General features: G+C 39.7%; 1 long non-coding RNA gene across 1 annotated transcript in view; it reads left to right on the forward strand.

Annotated features, from left to right (window-relative positions):
- Window positions 1-13,965: 13,965 nt before the first annotated feature.
- The window catches only part of LOC125241748, a 50,818-nt gene continuing 43,635 nt past the window's right edge, over window positions 13,966-21,148 (forward strand). The window contains exon 1 of the long non-coding RNA XR_007178761.1: window positions 13,966-14,438. This is a non-coding gene — a long non-coding RNA (uncharacterized LOC125241748). The remainder of the gene's footprint in view (window positions 14,439-21,148) is intronic.

Consider the following 21,148-nt stretch of genomic DNA (forward strand, 5'->3'; position numbering starts at 1 on the left):
ACAAGTTGACACCGAGAATCGTGGCGAATAAGAACGAGTAGGGACCATGGATATACTGTTTCGGTAGCAGCGATGCGCTCCGCTAATGATTTTCGAGCAACAAAAGGCTCAGGCGCTTCACTCCACGTGAATCGCGCTCATATCTCTCGCCAACAACATCGCATAAAACATAACATGTAAAAGTTGACCGACTACCAAAACTCCTCCAGTGTAGAGGTAAAAAGTTATTAAATCTTGTGTGGAGTCATGTCGAGCGTTATTTTATTAACCGTTGCATTTTTAGCGTGATAAAGTAGGTAATTCACCGATGTATTAAAATTAAACGAATATCATTTGACCATAAGATAACGTATGTACACACGCGCAGACTTAAAAAAACTATAAAATAGAGACATATATTGTCCCATTAGATGAATATTTTAGCATGCAAGAATTCCCTTTCGTTATACATACTAAATATTTGAATAACCAAATGTACCAACTATAAGGTCTTACGATTTTAGATGATATGATATGATACCAGGCTCAGATTCAGAGACTTTCTAGAAGACCCCCAAAATATCGGAACACTTTTTCTATCTCAATAAGAAAAAAATAAATTAAAAAAAATTGTTTCTGGAGAAATTTCAAACAGACTCTGAGGCAGAACGAGACCGTATACAGCTGGCAGTTATCTCGCTCAACGCATAAGTTTCGCAGTTCATCGTAGCCAGCACCTTTGACACCTTATCGCAAGGGCTTTTTTTATTTAGATTCAGTTTAGTTTACTATAGTTTTAAATGAATGAATGAATGAATAATGTCAATTTGTGAAAACGCTCTAAAGTCTCAGAGCCGACGCACATAGAGCGCGGTTTGCAAATTTCCTTTCTGCGACCAAAGTTCTGCGTTTGTTTCAATATATCTATAGGTAGCCATCTAAATATTTATACACCACTTATACACACTAAGGAGATACCGCAACGGTCAGAGATGTATCAGAGAACGTCGCGGCGACGGCGGCGTTTTAAAGCGCTGTGCCTGCCGAAACGGAATAGGTAGAAGTAGAATGCAAATACGCCGTTCTCAACTTCGTATGGGAAGGTAAACTTCGGCCGAGCTTGCAGCACGCTCTTAAATTAAAGCTGATTCAACTCTATTGGGTGGTTTTAGACTAGAGCTTAGGCGTAGAAGAAAACGCTAATCTGGAACCGCACAATATACATTCGATAAAAATATAACTGAATGATCCTTGTTCTTCTCGTGTTGTATTTATTGTGTGAACTGAGTGTTTTCTTTTTCAGATGCTTTAAAAGCAATGCTACTTCTTCGGAAGATGTAACATGTTGCAAAAAAAATTAGACCCAAAAATAGCACGCTACTCAATTTCTAGCGGTCCGTATAGAACCAACTCCATACCACTCTGCGTGTACTTACAATTGGCTCTTTAAGTAGCCGCAACCCTCCTCACCGCGCAGGCGCCGCACAAACCATCTCGGTTAAATGGTAAGTCAGTATTGGGTTGTTATGAGTCGGTTCGGTTGATAATGGGCCGGGTCGGTCGGTGGGCCGGCGGGAATGTCGTGGGACCAGTTGCCGCGCTGCAAATATTCACAGGCCGTTCCCTCAGCTGCTTGCCTTCTTGGCGCACCTATACCCTAGCCCTGTAACATTGTAGTATTTCATAGTACTTATTATCAAATTAGCAATCAGATTTATTTTAGAGCAAGTCTATGATGACATCCTAAATCTTACGCATCCAGTGAAACTGGGTAGACTTTGCTGCACTGCCTTCAATTTACACTAAGTTACCCGAAAGCTATATTTTATTGGGTTTTATACATACATATTTAAATAATTGTAAATTAAGTTGTTAAAACTAAAGTAGACGTCCGAGAGCTCGTCACTGGTCCAGTAGAATTTGTTTGTGATTGAGCTTCTAATATGTTTTGTATCTAGAGGTGACAGTGGAGTGTCATGTTGGGTTAGCATGTTGAGCATAAAATATTTATCTTTACTTGTCAATACTGAACACATACCTACATTGGTATGTCAGATAGACGACCTCATCATTCTTAAACTAGGTATTCGAGTACTACGCGGTAGGTACTGCATTTGTTTCACGCCGTTATGTAGGTTTCTTTTATTCAAAGTCCTAGACTAGTAGGTCTGATTACCTGTATGTGAGCGTATAATTAATATGTGTCCGCCGTAACGATTAGCATACCATTAGTATGTAGTGTGTGTGTCTCGGGGTATGTTTGCCCGGCACTAGCGTCGAGAAATATTTGAGTAACGGAATCGCGACGAGGGAAAATGGCGGCGGACCAGTCTTCTTGCGGATCTTGACTGCACTCAGTTCACAGAAATACTTATTATATATTTTGATTTCTTATCTGAATAAAAAGAGAGATTAAGTACCTAATTTCATACAAATTTTAACACGAGGTCCTTAGCTAGCTAGCCTAAATTTGATTGATTGATTGACACCTTTTGCCTCTTGCTGCAGAATGTTCGAGGCCCATGTACCTACCCATACTCCTTAGGGGAAGGTTGCGATCATTGGACCAGCGCTTTGATTGGACCACTTAAATATTTCAAAATCTAATCGTGATAGATGGAATCCAGTAAGGTACAAGGTGACCTTAGGCCTCACCTTGGGCCACCCCCTAACCTCAGTCGCGCCTCGCTTCCCGGAAAAGAGTGACGCGTCCAAGTGTGTTTCGAACGCTGTTGAAGTCAAATTACGCGAAGGAATAAAATCACGAAAGTATAAATACATTGGCAATTGAATTTGTATGTTGACGTATATTGCTTAAACATTTATTAATGAGCAAATTTAAAACAACAGTTTCCAGGCATTTGTTTTCTCTATTTTTTAATATTTTTATTTGTGATATGATACTTAGTTGCTATCAATGAATCACCTGTGGGTTCTATCATCGGACCGGTCCAATCATGGCAACTTTTTTTTAGAATTATTCACCCGTGCGCAAAAAGACAATACGTAAGGAAAAACTAGTACATATGAAAAGAATAATATATATATTTTTTAATTATAAATTTTGTTTAAAAAATATTTAATTAAAAATTATTTTTTTGTCGATTTCCATAAGTTTCCTTGATTGGACCATTGGTATAAATTTCCTAAGTCCATTGATGGCGACTTTGTGGTCCAATAAAGGCGACTCTGGTCCAAAGAAGGCAACAGCTTATGAAAACCTTTTCCACGATTTTTCTCTAAATTTATTATACTTTTTTTATTGTGAATAAGGTAATTCATAAATAAATGTCAAGAATTAAAACTTTTCAAACTAGTTTTATTTTTTGACATAAAATCTATGAATTATAGAGCAGCGAAGTTAAGTGGTCCAATGATAGCAATCTTCCCCTATAACAACAAATTGTAACGTGTTTGAAATCGCGAGCAATAGCAAGAATGATTAATTACTGATATTTTTAGACGAGACCAGTGTGTTAAAAAAAGTAGATTTGCAAGCAGACATAAACTTTCTGTCATTAATTGAATAAATATTTTTCAAAAGTTAGTTAAAACCTTAAAACTCTTAGATAAAAACAAATAATGTATGTTTATTTACAAAGAAGGTGTCCGAACCGGTTCGTACCTACATATCCTATCCAGCAGAGCTAAGAAATGTAGAGTTGGGCCCTCTCAAGATTTCCATATAAATGTGTTGCTTGAGCAGAGTGAGACCGGTTTTTGTTTATTGAATTTTTATTCCAAATTATTTATATGCCGAGCCGGGACAGTAACGTGTGAAAAACAACGTCTCGCACGAATTGAGACGGTACGATTGTAGAGGCCTAAATTTGTCGAGTACCTTAGCAGGTGCCAACAACAAGTACCAACAAGTACCTCTACTAAGTATAGACTTACTAGGTGGTAGTAAGTGATTGATATTGAGTCAGAATTGAATCCTAAATTAAGTTGATCTTATTAGTCATAATACCTATGAAAACCCTGGCCAAATATATGTATATGACTACACGCTATGTTGGAATTTCAAGAGAACTCATTTTGACGTGGTAGCCTGGCATGGAAGGTGCATGTAAAACTGTAAAAACCCGCAGTAGAGAGGGGTCGGACCAAAAACCAGATGGGATGGGAACGAAAAGATCATCACTATCTGGACTATCCCAATCTGAAAACATGTTTTCTTATACTTAATTTTAGGATTTTACGGTAACTATACAATTTCGCGAGGATAATTTGATATTTGCGAACGCTGTCGCAGGCGGGGATACCAACTCCATTGTCTGCGCTGAGTCACAGGATAGGCGGCGCGCGCAGCTATTTCTGTTTGTCATGCGTGGGCGGCGCATGCCATCCCTATCGCCATCTCGACAGAGTCAGTTGCGTATCGTTTGCCACATAGTCAACAAACCACAGAGCCCATAGGCTAGGCAATCGTTTATACTTAAACTGTCATTGGTAGCACTAATACGGAATAGTCACAGAGATACACAAAGCATTTCGTTATCGTAGCGCAACCGTTTGTCACGTTGTTAGGCGGCCGGGTTAGGTACCTAGCCAATGTCACAATACGTAAGCGTAAAAGCGTATCGTTTCGATCGCCTTGTCACTTCGGCTAGGCTGGCAGGACTGACGCCTGATGGCTATACCGTACGCGTGTCTGTGCGATTTCGCATACTCAGACTCCGTATCATTCGTAAACAATTAGGTTGTGCCAGACAGATGCTATTGCACGCCGTGATAGCCGACCTTAAAGCTTGACCAGAAATATGTGACTAGGCGCCACATTGCGGAATTTCATTAGGACTATTTCTACAACTGAACTGTCACCCCATACATCAGAATAACAGCGCCCTCTTGACAATAGTCATATATTTTTGGTCAGGCTTTAATATAGGTACTTACTCTTCTTTACTATAATACGTGCAGGTAGTTAGTTCAAGATATGTTGGCAACGATTTTGTTAGCACCATTACCACAGTATAATAAAGGTACTAAAAAAACAACTCAAAAATATCTTTAATCATGTAGACCTAATTATAAGCTCTGATAAATAGTTCATTACATATATATTATGATCTTAATCTATCGTAATCTGTCATTACTATGAAATTATGACATTTTCTTAACTTTTAATTGCAGATGCTGAAAATCATTGCCCAGTCCCAGAAAAGATTGTACCTAATACCTAAACGGGGTTACCCTCATCTGGCAGAATAATTTTGGTCAGAAACAAACTTCGCATAACATGTTTTACAGAAACACTTTCGGTCGAATGGTAATTTTGCAGAAAACTTAGTTGGCATTATTACTACCACGCATACGACACATTTGACAGAAAATTGTTTTACAGAATATTACTTTAGTCGACTTTGATTTAGCATAATTTTATGTACCGTAATAATAGTATAGCATACTATTACAAGAGCAGAATTATGACGATATCGAAAAGGAAATACACAGCCCCAGAGATCCCGTTAGGTACGACGACGAGTGAAGCGAGGAGGAGTGTTAGGTATATCTTGCATCCTCCAAAGATCCGACTCACTATCAAACAGCAAATTATAGAGAGCGAGCGATAGGGCATGCTCCCGGTATATCCCGGTTCTCAATTTCCCGGGAAATTCCGGTGTTTCTATGGTGGCGAAACAACCGGGCCTAAAAATTAGGAACCGGTGCTCCCGGTTCTTTTCAAAATATCCGATTTTTTTTTTGATGCATCGGCATTTGTATTTGTGCAATGGCATTTTTAATATTTGTAAATCATTAATAAAGTTGAATCTGACAAGATAAACATGATAAATATTGCAAATAAAGCAATTCGTTCATTATCCGATCCGATATCGGATGTAGGAAGGATTTACAAGGCAAAAATCAACGATGGCGGCTGAAATATATTATGGGATATCGGTCCTACATCCGATATAATGTGAAAGCGCAGTAAGTGTTCTGTATTTAGAGTACCCATTCTTTCTGCACTTGTTTTTTTTCGTATACGTAACGAAAGTTATTTATAGTAAAATCATTACCGTCATCACTAGTTAATTGATAATTTACTAAACTAGGTACCTAGTTTAGTAAATTAGGTACTAAATACCGCATTGCGCAAGCAAAAGCGGTATTTTGTAGGTACGAACCTACTATCGTTCTTGCGCGGATCCAGGGGGGTGGTCATGGGGGTCATGACCCCCCTGGTGCCCAGGTTGGCCATACAAATAGACCACGTGACCCCCTCCTGGGGCCTGGGCTTTTACCACGTGACCCCCCCTGGGCACGAAGCTGGATCTTGACTTAGATGTATATTCCACCAGCGATATGCTACGCCACCAGGTTAATGGCATCCGGTCCCAATGGTTGGGTTGGACACCTCTGGAATCGCAGGCGTCCTTAGGCAACAGTGTTTAACCTACCTGTGGATATGATTACCATAAGCCGGGCCGTGTGCTTGTTTGTCACCGACATGATATTAAAAAAATATATTCGTTGATATCGATATCAAAACGTATCTACGAATTTTGAATGGTATGTCCACGTAGTAAGGTCGTAATGTATTTTTGCCACTCGTAATAAGGGTACCTTGTGTCATGTGATATTTTAGGTTCACTTCTGTCTGAGTTAAAATATTTGTTAGAAAAATTACCTAAAAGCTCTATAATTATGTATTTGTCACCCACTTGTTACCCTAACAAAAACATCCGGTGCGTTGGTTAGCTCGCTACTCTCGCTAGCTAAAATTTTACCGACAGAACGAACGAGCCACATGTCATTCCGCCAACTGTTATGAATGAAAACTTTGATGACGGTCATACAAGTGTTACCGGTGTGTTACCGCTACGCTACGCAAACGACGTAATTTCATTCATCATTATGTCATTTATCATGAATCAAAACGATTATAGGTGGCGCTTGCAGTGTATGAGTACTATGAGTCCAACATTAGCGTGCCGAGTTGCTGACTGACTACTAAGAGCGTACACAAGTGACCATTATGTAACACTCGTATCGTAATTAGCTGCCTCTCACACTTAATTTTATTATATGCTATAATGCTACCACTATGCTACAGAGGTCGAACTATAGGCCTCTTGGCCACGCGCCCTGACGGCCTAGTTAAGGTGACAAACACTGGAGCTACGAAAACGAAACGCTTTCAATCTCCTTATATCTTTTTTCATATAAATGACAGTTTCCTTTTGTTTGCTACGGTTGTACGGAGGAATAAATTGGCCCATTGGCTACGCGCCCTGAGCGTGTCTTACCGTGATTAAGCTGTCAACTTGCCACACGGTAATATAAAGTTATACGCTCATATCGTAACATAAAATAATACGCACTAGCACTACACATAATTTCATCGACTTTGCCTATGGCCTATATGAGTATACACATAATTATATTATTATCTTTGCCCGTAATGGCTGTAATGCACCGCAGTGCATAGACTGCCAATTCTCGACACAGGATTAATTAACTTTTGAACCTCCGTTTGAGCAATTTGGTCCGTATTGTTAACTGGATATTATTATTTTGTTTTAGAATTGTTAAATTGTCTATAAGCGCCATCTAGCCGAGAGTAAATCAAAGGTGTACGACTAATACCGTACATATTTCTTGATGGTTTCGAGGTACCCTTTTTTAGGGTTCCGTAGTCAACCCTTATAGTTTCGCCATGTCTGTCTGTCCGTCCGTCCGTCCGTCCGCGGATAATCTCAGTGACCGTTAGCACTAGAAAGCTGAAATTTGGTACCAATGAGTAAATCAATCACGCCGACAAAGTGCAAAAATAAAAAGTGGAAAAAACTGTTTTATTAGGGTACCCCACCCCCCTACACGTAAAGTGGGGAGTGATTTTTTTTTTCATTTCAACCCCAACGTGTGATATACTGTTGGATAGGTATTTAAAAATGAATATGAGTTTACTAGAACCATTTTTTGATTATGCTCATATTTTCGGAAATAATCGCTCCATAAATGTGTCCCCCCCCCCTCTAACTTTTGAACCATAAGTTTAAAAAATATGAAAAAAATCACAAAAGTAGAACTTTATAAAGACTTTCTAGGAAAATTGTTTTAAACTTGATAGGTTCAGAAGTTTTTGAGAAAAATACGGAAAACTACGGAACCCTACACTGAGCGTGGCCCGACACGCTCTTGGCCGGTTTTTCTTAGACTTTATCTGTTATTGGTTACTTCAAGAGCTTATATGTAGTTAATAATAAAAATGTGTTATATGTTATGGGTAGTATATGTACTAATAAAAATGTGTTACGGCTTAATCGATCATGTTCGCTATGGTCTTCATTGAGAATGGTATGCTTTAATGATTTTTTTCAAATTTTTTGAGACTCGAGGTATATAGAGGGGTGGACAAATGGACATTTCTTTTTTTTTTTCAGTTATTATTCTGTCATATACATTTATACATACATACATACATACATACAATCACGCCTGTATCCCATAAAGGGGTAGGCAGAGCACATGAAACCACTAAAGCTTCAGGGCCACTCTTGGCAAATAAGGGGTTAAAAGAAAACGAAACTGAGACATTTATACAATATTAAGAATAGTTGTTAGAGGCCCTTTTCACATTGTTAAACCTATCCAATAATTCATTTTAATGGATTAAAGATAAAAACCGGCCAAGAGCGTGTCGGGCCACGGTCAGTGTAGGGTTCCGTAGTTTTCCGTATTGTTCTCAAAAACTACTCTACCTATCAAGTTCAAAATAATTTTCCTAGAATTTTTTTATAAAGTTCTACTTTTGTGATTTTTTCCATATTTTTTAAACATATGGTTCAAAAGTTAGAGGGACACACACACACACTTTTTTTTCCTTTGGGAGCGATTATTTCCGAAAATATTAATATTATCAAAAAACGATTTTAGTAAACCCTTATTCATTTTTAAATACCTATCCAACAAGATAACACACGTTGGGGTTGGAATGAAAAAAAAATCAATCCCCACTTTACATGTAGGGGTTACCCTAACAAAACATTTTTTTTTTTACTTTTTATTTTATCACTTTGTCGGCGTGATTGATATACATATTGATACCAAATTTCAGCTTTCTAGTGCTAACGGTCACTGAGATTATCCGCATCGGACGGACGGACGGACGGACGGACAGACAGACATGGCGAAACTATAAGGGTTCCTAGTTGACTACGGAACCCTAAAAAAAGTTTATAAAAACAATTTATGGGACGTACCCTATTTTTTTGCAATTTTTTTTCCGTTCTGTGCCATACATTTATGTATCCATGCCAAATTGCAGCTTTCTAGCAATAACGGTCACAAAACATGGACAGGCGGACAGACGGACAGGGTACTAGCCAAAGTCACAGTCGCTTACACTTCGTAAGCGTTTCGTTACTTAACTAGCTCACTCATCATCATCATCCTCTTTGCGTTTTCCCGACATTCGCCGCGGCTCATGGGAGCCTGAGGGTCCGCTTCGACAACTAATCCCAAGATTTGGCGTAGGCACTAGTTTTACGAAAGCCACTACTATCTGAGCAACCCGAAGGGTAATTAGGCCTTATACGGAATTACTCCGGTTTCCTCGCGATGTTTTCCTTCACGAAAAGCGACTGGCAAATATCAAATTGAAAGGCGCAGTGCCTCTTACCGCTAGACCATTTCATTATTAACACCGGCCTTCCTTATCGTAATTGTGAAAATGGTGTTTAATTCGGGTCGATTCAAAACATAACCTTCTGTCGAATTTCCTCTTTTCCGAACTTCTATTTATGTGTAAAAGTAACCATTCTTACAGGTAATTGATTATATACATACCCCCTTATTCATAAACGTACTGTAAAGTTATCAAGCCGATAAAGTTCGTTTGTCCCTTTCCGACTTATTGGTGTGATAGAAAAGGACAAACGAACTTTATCGGCTTGATAACTTTAGAGTACGTTTATGAATAAGAGGGATAGTATCTAAGTCCTAAAATAAGGAATGTGTCTTTATACTTAGATTTCTACGTCTGTCTAAATGGGACGCATTAGATATTTAAAAAAACCGGCAGTGTTGCCAGATCTACTGATTTAGTAGTAGATCTACCTGATTTTGAAAAAATCTACTGATCTACTGCTTTTTTTGTAATTTTTCAAGAAATCTACCTGCTTTTTTCCAATTCGATATTTATTAGTATAAACAATTGGATTGGCTTCAAATTTTTACTATAGACGGTCCAACAACTTTGTCAAGGCGCGAAATTAAAATTTTCTATGGGTCAACTTTCATCCCCTCATTTCTTAAAGTTGCTGCCTTTTTCTAGTGACAGAAATCGCTTGACAGACTTTATATCTGTGATTGTTCGTAATGTACTGGTAGCTTATTGGGATTAGCAATAGCGATCTAGGCGGGTGCAGGAAGTTTGATGTTTGTATTCTAACTGGTTTTATATGTGTTCATATAAAATAATGCTGTGTGTACATGCTGTGTAGGTATATCCATCTGAGTAGGATAGTGATACGAAGCCTGTACGCCCTTTTCACGGCGAGGGATGTATAGTGCTTTTCTCAAACTTGCAATGAAATTAAGAAAAAAATATCTCTTGATAGTTTTGATAAAACTGGGCAAAAAGAAAACTTTTCTAATTCCGCGCCAGTTTTTTTTTTTACTTTGAGGTAACTTATTAAACGGTGACATTCAGGTGCATTTGTACAATTAATATTTTTTTTGTGATTACTAAATGTCATGGTGTAGTGTCAGCATTTGACGTTTAGAAACAAATGGAGGGTGCTTTACAGGCTTTCGTGTGAACTGTACTATGAAATATCATCTTCACTCAGCTCACCTCACTCTCAAGTTTGAGAAAATGTTCTTATTTGTGCAACTGCCCCATCGATACTGAATAGGAATGGAATCAATTGAATGCATCCTATACCTTATAAAACAAAGTCCCCCTTCGCGTCTGTCTATGTGTGTTTGCGATAAATTCAAAAACTACTGAACGGATTTTCATGCAGTTTTCACCTATGAATAAGTGATTCTTGGGGAAGGTTTAAGCATATAATTTGTTGAGATTCTGTTTGATATATGACGATATTTGCTAAACAAGTCGGACAAAATCCCTCAGGCTGAGAGCCTTAAATAATCGATAACGCTGCCCAAACCGTTTCAGCTATATCAATGAGCTGTATAACGAAATAGTGTATCTCTCATAGGTTTACATAAAAGTCCGCGAAAACATTTATGCCTATTTTTTACGGATAACTTACTATGTATAACCATTTGTAATCCCCATGCGTAGCTGGGGCGGGCCGCTTTTGTCGAATAAGTTTATCTTCGTAAAAATTGTATGGGATAAGTTTTTTTTTGATGTGTGGCTTTTCAATCCGGTTTTTTTTTCATACACACATAAGAAAGAAAAAAGTTTGTCAAAAATGACCTTTGTATGTTTTTTCCAAAACCTATAAACGCAAATCTTCGTGAATTTGAAATCGCGAGAAGTCTAAAAGAGTTCTAGGACCGTTTTCGTGTAACAGCATAATTTTTCTTTCATTCTTCTTCACTTGGTATCAATATTTGTAGTCTACTGCTTTTTCTCCCGATCTACTGGTTTTTTATTCATTTTTCTACTGTATACTTCAGATTCCGTCTGGCAACACTCTACTCGCGTTGCAAGGGTTCCGTACACCACAAGAAGGGCTTAAGCGTCACCTTTTTTCAAAGCACTTAAGTAATTTTTGCAAATAATCGATATTTTGATAATTTAAAAAAAAACGAAACAGAAATGAATTTATATGTAATAGGTATTCAAACGTGCTCACACAATTTCAAGAGATTTGATAACTCCTTGGCAGCCGCTGGGCAGTGAGTGAAATTCGTAATTTGAGGTTTTTTCTTTAAGTCCAACTTACTCTTGACTGTAGATTTCTAATAGATTTTCCTGTAATTTATAGACTGAAGGCTATCTTATATGTATTTTTTTGAAAATTTTACGCTTAGCAGTTTCGGTGGAAAGTGGCTATTTTCTAAAATTATTTGACTTTTTTTTATATTTAATAAAAAGCTCTTTCAGTTGATATGTAACACAATATAGTTCAAAAAACTTTGATTTTTATTAATTTTTACTTTTACCCCCCAAAAGGGGTATAATTTAATTTTCTTAATTTAAATTACATGTCCGTCTTTGGGTCATAAGTTAACATAAGTACGAGTATGTGTGCCAAATTTCAAGTTAATTAGTTCAGTAGTTTTGGAGAAAATAGGCTGTGACAGACGGACAGACAGACGCACGAGTGATCCTATAAGGGTTCCGTTTTTCCTTTTTGAGGTACGGAACCCTAAGAACGGATCCGACTAATTGCAATAGGTTTGTAATTTGGATTAGGTAATGTGACCTGTATTTATTTATAAAGATCTCACGTCGAAGATAAAAAAGCTAGTCATCTGGGCACTTTTGATTTCGACCGGTTCTATTGCACCGGCAATCTGCTCCAAATGTGTGTCTGCAGATAGGCCACAATCGCACGTTTCGGCTTATTCGTGGGTGTACTTACTCAAGCGTCCAGCAGTAAAAAACAAGTTCATTGAATAATGTACAAAAAGCGACGCTGCAAGGTAAGTAGGTATACTTTGTTGGATGCGGCATGCCATGCGACTCGTGCGATATTCTAACTGACGAGACATTTTTTATTTTATTTAAAAAGGGATGATGTGAATAATGTAGTCAATTATTGTATGTATAATTTATCTTAAAAAATGTATGTCAAATTTTGCCTAGACGAAAGACATTCACTGCCTAAAAGTTATCAGAACTTATGTAGAGCCAAGCTTCTAACTCTAAAGCTCTATGTACAAAAAACTCTATTCCTTAGCCATAATATGTTTGTAGAGTCTAAACCTTGATAATAGTTATTTGTTATACAAGGGGGCAAAGTTGTATTTTAACACCGAGTGTGGAATTGAAAAACGAGCAAGTGAAAGGATTCTATAGTTGAACCACGAGCGAAGCGAGTGGTTCGAGAATAGAATCCTGAACTTGCGAGTTTTTTAACACACGAGAAGTAAAATACATTTGCACCCGAGTGTAACACAAAACTTTTCCCCTCACTATAGCGAGGAAACTACAACGCAAAAAATGCGTTTATCACTGCTTCCAGTAGTTCCGCAGGTGGTAAATCATCTTTATTACTAGATTCACCTACTTTTATCAATTTTAAAGCAGTTAATTTGACTTCATTCAAGGTCAAATTACTTTACCCACTAGTGGATAAAATGCGTTTTTACCCGCTGGTATTAAAGGACAAAACACGTGTTTCCGAGCTAGTGAGGGGAAAAATATTTTTGACTTCATCATTTTACAATCCAATTACAAAATTCCATACCTTGGACTGTTGATAGGACGAGTGTTCTGGTTTCGTCTTGCCAACATCTTACATGAAAATATTTTTGGTTGGTTATATCATAACAACAAAACGAGAGCTTATTTTCTTGGACCTTTATATTGAATATATATGTGGTATGTATTTAATCGTATAAAGGTGTTGTAAGTATCGTGGAGCAGACTGCGCATATGCCTCCTCCGCCAGACGCCGCCTCGCGGCTCCTGGCCGCGCCGCGCCGGCCCGTTAGCGTAAGCGCTTCCCGAGCTTGTCCGCTCGCTCTACTAATTCCACTACATATCTACTACTACTTCACTCGCCTGCTTTTTTCGACACCTCGTGACTCATACGATTAGCCTAAAACTTCCAGTCATCAGTCATTTCAGCTACTACCGGCCGGTTACAATACCTGTCTCGTGTATTATTTAAACGTATTGTAATTGTAGAGTCCCTAATGGGTTTCATGACGTAGAGCCATTTCGACTTTCCATCTTATTTTTGCATACTTGATATCCGTTAGTCAGGAGAAGTTAGGAGAAGGAGAGTCACCTGCCGATGTTGCGCATCGACAGTGGATGTGTATGGCCGGGCCGGACCAGGTCGGGGAAGTGGGACATGTATGATGCGGGCGCGGAAGCGGGTGGTCGCCCAGTGGGCGCGGGCGCGGGCGGCCGTCACGGCGGGAACGCGTCGTTTTGCGGTACAGTGAGAGTGGTGTGGCTGTGGAAGCAGTGGCATGGTGCGGCGAGGCGAGGGCGAGTGCGGTCGATGAGCCCGACGCAGAGGGCAGCACGGAGCCACGGCGGGGGGCTCCGCCGGCTCCCCCGCGCCCGTGCCATCACCCCGTCTGCCTGCGCACTCGGCTCGCCCGCGCCGCGCGCTCACTAATGCGTCATACCGCCATCGAGACTGACGCGGCCGTGCCGCCGCTACGACGCGACAGTTCGCGCCATGTGAACTTCAGTGTTGACTTATACGTAGAGCCTCAGGATTCGCGGACTAATTGAAATCGGTCGTTTCTGAAACGCTAGCAAATATGGACAGTGACTTTGGTGGCTGTGAGCAGAGACAGAGTGGTGCATCGAACCCACGCACGTGTTCAGGACTCTGCGACATTTCTGAGTAAGTTCGGAGTTTATTTTAAAGTGTGACTAGATGATAGCAAACAGCAAGGGTACCGGCTCCCGGCTAAGCGGAGGCGCGTTATTTTCGCAGCATGCGGCGGCGGCGGCGGCGGCGGCGGCGGGCCGCGGCGCCGGCCGCCCGGAATGCGGCCTCCGCCCCGCCGCGGGCGAGCGTTGCCGGCGCCGAGCGCGCCGCGCGTAGCGTAATAAATAAAGGCGGGGCGCGGCTGCGTGCGCGCGCACCCTCCCGCGCCCTCCTCGCCCTCGGGTCATTGACTCGGCTCCGATCGCCCGCCGCCGCCGCCGCTTCCAACGCTGCTGAAGACAACAATATTCTCAGAAACGGCACCGCGCTCTTGGCCCCTGAGCGTCGTGGCGGCCCGCGCGCCACATCAATGTCAATGCCGATACCAAGCGGAAGCGCGAAGCGTGCTTGTAACAGAGACGTTGTCGCGGCGTATATTTGCTTTGCTGCTGCGGCTGTTGACCCCAGTAGCTGCACCTGGCCTCGTATGCCACCATTACAACCCCTCGCTAATTTGTTACAATGCACAGTGGGCTCGGGAAACCCGTTCTTTTGTCTGCTTAGCATGCGTTTTATAAGGAGACTCGTTTCTAGTTTTATTTCCTGATAAATAATATCATTTGGTAGGTCATCTTTGCGATAAAGTTTCACCAAAATATTTTACTGTATGGTTATTGTAATTTTCATGTTCAACGTTATAAATTATAACAATAATAATATCAAATCAATATTTGCGGTTATCTTATCGCGTGCAAACAATACACAAAACTTGCGTGGAGAACATTTGGCCATAGGTGTTTGTGGAGGTGTGTAGTAATACGATACTGATAACACCAGCGAATGAGAACGTATTGCGAGTAGAGCCGTAATTTCTTGATATATTTTTTTTCTACCTATTTCTTACTGGGACATTTTTAAACATAATCGACTTTTTGGATGTAGCTACTACAATTTGAGTAAGTTTCTGGGTTTGATGTATTTGTGTATGAGCATAGCTTCGCATGATACTCGGTAATCTAAAAATAAAACGTGAACTTCCCGGTTGAATGGCGTCGTTCGGTGCGCTCGGCGCGGGGAGTGGCAGGCAGCCATTGCCCTCGCCCGGTTTGTTTACAGTCGTCGCCGGCACTCGGATGTGCGCCGTGGGCGCAGCGCGCAGGGCGCACAGTCGCACCCCCGGCGCGGCACGACCCCTGCGCTCGCGCCATCTGCGCGCGTACGATAAAAATAAACCGCCGCCACCGTATACCTACCTAGCTCACACAAAAACTAGCGTCGGTCGGCGCGGCTGTCGCCAGGTGCAATGCGACCCCTACTTCGGTGGAGATGCGTCTAGTGCTAGGTCAGTTCTCGTCGCGAGGTGACGCGGCCGAAGACCCCGCGCCGTGCCAATGACCAGCCGCCTCGCCGGGCCTCTCAACTACCAAAACAGCTGATTCGCATGCTTTCTACTACACCTTATCATTTCAATCTTCCTCTCATTTTCTTATATCGACTCTACGCACCCATTGTTCTCAAACGTAGGCACATTATGCTATAAAATGTGACCATTTTATCGATATCTATGATTTGAATATTTACTCGTTGACCTAGTAGCTTCATAAAACGAAGTAATTACTAGGGACACACTTAAATCTATAGAATACTAGCTTTTGCCCACGGCTTCGCTCGCGTTAAATTCGAAAATTGCGGAATGCTCCATACAAACGTACACCCCCACCCCCTTTTTTAAGGGGGGGGGGTAAGAAAGAGACAAAGAGTAGCCTATGTCACTCTCCATCCTTTCAACTAACTCCACTTAAAAAAAATCACTTCCACCACGTCAATATTCATCGCTCCGTGTTATCGTGAAAGACGGACAAACAAACAGACACACAATTTACAATATTATCTATGGATTTAAAAAAAATCTGTTACTTAAGTATTACATAATATAGTTTAAATGTCGCCTCAAGTTTTTGAAGCCTCTGTGATAGATTTACCGAAATCAGATGTAAAAAGTATTACCACGTATTAGAAAAACTTGACGAGCCCTTTCAAAGCTCGGTTTTTTGCTAGTTTAATAACTTCACGTTTAAATAACGGAAACATTTAAGACTCCCTGACATTGTTCAACAATACATACATATATCAGATTATTGTATCACATGATTATTATAATTAGGTACGATCGCATTATCGCGTGTGCTTGCTCGTACACACGTACCTAAATGCGTTTAAACAAATGCCTAATTGAAGCTCTATAAAACACCTTGTTGTACAAATATTATTATCAATACCAACCTATATTTAATGAATGAAAGTGGCGATTAGATCTGATCTACTTACAGCATAATAGGCTACCATTTTCAATGGAACAGCCAACTGATAGTGTGTGTACAATTGAGCACTCCACAGCCATTGACAGTGGGCCCGACTGCGAGACGTGCGCTCGCTGTCGTGAGATATGGCCCGCAACCCGCATGTCAGAATACCTACCTACTCGTACACTTCACGTAACATTAATATAATGTTTACTTTTCATTTTGGGAACATGATTATCGGTAAACATTGTACTCAGGTGTGGCGTGAACTCTAATAGTGCTAATAAGATGCAATATTGTGCTCGAAATCGCATAAAATATATCTGAGAAACTTTTCTATAAAGGCATTTTATTGTAGGTATTGTAAATGTATGATAAAAAGTAATTCTTTCCGTAAACATTAAATACGTGTGGAGAAAGTGTCGAGAAAAGTATTCATCTAAAAAAAATCTATCGAGAATCGACATGCATAGCCGTCAAATGTCGCATCATTTTAAAATCAAGAAAAATATTGCATTTGTGTTTAGTTACATAAATTTTAAGCAATAATCTATACATTTAGAACATGAAAAAAGTTGGTTAGACAAATTTAATTCTTAATTGTCGTCACGAAATTGACATCGAGTTAATTTTTGTAAACAACTGTCACTAATTTTGGGTCTAAACTTCTGAATTTGCCCATACACGGGGTGTTACTAGGCATCTACTTACTCATGTGACAGAAACCATCAGTCTGTTGACCCGTGAAAACTGACGTTTCGGGTTTACTTTCGGTTGATGTTAGAAATATCGTAACGTGTTAAATTATCACTGCAATCACATATCAGCATATCACGTGTCAAAATTAGATATTAGCATTCACAAGTGTGACAACCAAATGAAACTACATACCTCTATTATAAACAGCTTTGTCGTAAGTCGTAACAAAAGAAAGTTTATTTGTGTTTATTATTCGTACATCTTGACTGTACAATTGATTGAATCGACCTCTGATAATATTAAATGTTAAAATGATGCGAAATTTTACAGTTGTACATGGGCCATTTTTTGTCAAAGTTGTCCACCCCACTTTTTTTTGGATTCGGAGTTTTTTATGTGGTTTCCACTCAGAATCGAAAGCTCTTCCAATTCTAATAGGAGAAAAAAAGTGTTCCAAGGATTTTTCCTATTCCGTTACCATTTTTAGGGTTCCGTAGTCAACTAGGAACCCTTATAGTTTCGCCATGTCTGTCTGTCCGTCCGTCAGTCCGTCCGTCCGCGGATAATCACAGTGACCGTTAGCATTAGAAATCTGAAATTTGGTACCAATATGTATATCAATCATGCCAACAAAGTGCAAAAATAAAAAATGGAAAAAAATGTTTTATTAGGGTACCCCCCCTACATGTAAAGTGGGGGCTGATATTTTTTTCATTCCAACCCCAACATGTGATATATTATTGGATAGGTATTTAAAAATGAATAAGGGTTTACTAAAATCGATTTTCGATAATATTAATATTTTCGGAAATAATCGCTCCTAAAGGAAAAAAAGTGCGTCCCCCCCCTCTAACTTTTGAACCATAAGTTTAAAAAATATGAAAAAAATCACAAAAGTAGAACTTTATAAAGACTTTCTAGGAAAATTGTTTTTAACTTAATAGGATCAGTAGTTTTTGAGAAAAATACGGAAAACTACGGAACCCTACACTGAGCGTGGCCCGACACGCTCTTGGCCGGTTTTTTTATACATTTTGTATGGCGGTAGCGGAATGGAAGGTTCGAAAAAAATGTATGGAAATCTTGGGACATTTTTTTCTCCTATTAGGATCGAAAGACTTCGCGATTCTGAGTATGAATCGCGTAGAAAATACCCATGTCACAAAAAAAGTGGGGTGGACAACTTTGAAAAAAAATGGCCCACAGCTATATGTCCAATAGCCCCCTGGAGACAAATAGGCGATGTCGGTGTATTTATTCATACATTTTCATTTATCATTATTTCACGAAGACGGATTCGCAGGCAGCAGTTGTACTTTATTACGTATATATGTATTGTATGTAAATAAGACTAGTCAATAATATTAACTATCCCCATATACATGCGAAGACATCAACAAACCGATATAATAATATATAATAATGTATCAGGCATTATGGCATGAATCTATTGGCTATAGTAATTATAAAGCTATATTCACTCTTATAAATGTGCCTTACCATAGAAAAAGGGTTCCCATATTGATTGCGTATATTTACGTTAAAGACACAACAGTTCTCAACTTCTAAATGGTACAATAGGCTAGTTTCCTATATACTTAAAATAAAATATTTTATGCAGTGCACGAAATAAAGCACCAAATAATTCGAAGAAAAATATGGACAGTAGTTATGTTTAAACATAATTTCTATTTAATAAGTCATAGAGAAAGATATAAAGTAAATGAAACGACCGTGACGTCACTCCTCAGTATTTTATAGTAATTCTATATTAGCAAATTGTTTTGACAGTTCTTAAAAAGAAGCTGATTTGACTAGTATTAGGAAACTATCCTATTCCTAAAACTCCTCCGTCTCATAACTTTTTCTAGGACGACCGAGAAAAAGTATTTGAAGGTTAGTTGTAAGCTTATAGACGGCATTGCTAATGAAACTTTCATTTCATAACCGGCGGGAAACCACCCCAACTTCTCCAATGTCATTCCGTCAATATGACAATAACGGAGTCAAAGACACCGCTACATGTCAAGAACCTTCGGTAGTTTGGGATTTAGAGTGTTCCAATGAAATGAACATACATATCTGCATTAAGTACCTATATTGTACATACCTCCATACCTACGTACATATATTGTACATACGCTCATTAACCCTTACCTTTTGCGGGTAAAAAATATTATAGGAGTACATTTTTTTTTACTTTTAAGCTTAGCCATATTAAAGTCTCTACAAAACGGTAACCCTATACCTAGAGCAGAATCTTCAGGATATTAATATCATCAATAAACAACTATCTCTTGTACACATTAAAGACAAATTACAGGTCAAATACTGTAGTGAATAGGTATATTTTCATAAGTCATGTACTTATAGGTAAATACGAGTATGTGGGTAAACCGCTCACGCTTGACCATGCTTTTGGTTCTGAGTTAAACTACAATTAAAGTAACATGAGGTTTCTTTGTATCGCCCTGTAGGCTGTAAGCACATGACATTGGCGCAGTCGGTAGGATACGAACCTACGCTCCGGGTCCGCTAGGATACGGATCACATTTCCATTTTTTATTTTATTTGTGTGTGAGTAAAAATCCAGAGATAAAGGCATTGTTGAACGTTAGATGCGTCAACTATGCCTGCTCGTGCCTTCCTGCGAAACACACTTAAATAATCACATAATACAGCATCAACAAGTGCCAATAGACCGTAGCTGCGCGCGCAGCTCTCCGCTGAAGCAGACATATCTCATATTCGCTCCGAATGGCCGACACAGCCCCTTTATCTGACGAAGCTGCGCACCTCGTCTCGTCGACTTGTCGGAAGTAGCGTAGTTTCGTCACGTGGCCCGCGGCCTACGGCCCGCGACACATCGATCTCGGCCGACCGGGCCCTTCCCACCGGCTTCTTTTCTTACGCACCTGATGCTTGATCAATAATCGCGACACTGCCGCGCTCTACGCTACAATTCAGTTGAAATTCACAACTGATGCGAACAATGTAGCTGTTCATGCATTCATCCTGTTGTCGTCAATATGCATACATTTTTTGTGTCGATTTTGTAGTCTCATTAGGTGTGCGATCGCAGGCCTCACGAGAAGTGGGGTGTAACGGAGCCAACTCAGCCGCGTACTTCCACACGCAATATGAGGTATGCGAAGAAAGCCCGTCTATCGTATCCCGTTCGCGTGCCGCGTCCGTTTGATTTGTTCAAAATTAAGTTGCGCTAATTCTCAATATCCCAACCGAGACCATAATGCATTATGTTTATTAAAGCTAATTTGTAAATGTTTACACGTGCGCTAACTGATTATTTGGGATATATTCTGATTTGATTAGTATAGGAAGTTTAAAGTATCTACATATACTTACTTATTGCTGATTACCCTTCATGAGGTATCAATCCCTTGAATGAGGTTGGTGCAACTGACTTTTTGTAGTGTTCGTACTTCGTAGCCAATATTTATGATAAAGGTCTGCTCTGGAACAAACGACACGGTTGTCTCCCTCGAAATATAACTCTTCCATATTAGTGTGACTCAATTGCGTTTCGTTTGGTACATCTTGTTTTAACCATCCAACCAGTATATTCGAATGAAAAATTAAATTCTGCAGTGGATGTACAGGACAATAGTCAGTAATGATTGGGAGGGCTGCACTGAGTCCGCTCGCGAGCATCGTGAAGTG

The sequence above is a fragment of the Leguminivora glycinivorella genome, chromosome Z (genome assembly GCF_023078275.1).
Source record: "Leguminivora glycinivorella isolate SPB_JAAS2020 chromosome Z, LegGlyc_1.1, whole genome shotgun sequence".
NCBI lineage: Eukaryota > Metazoa > Arthropoda > Insecta > Lepidoptera > Tortricidae > Leguminivora > Leguminivora glycinivorella.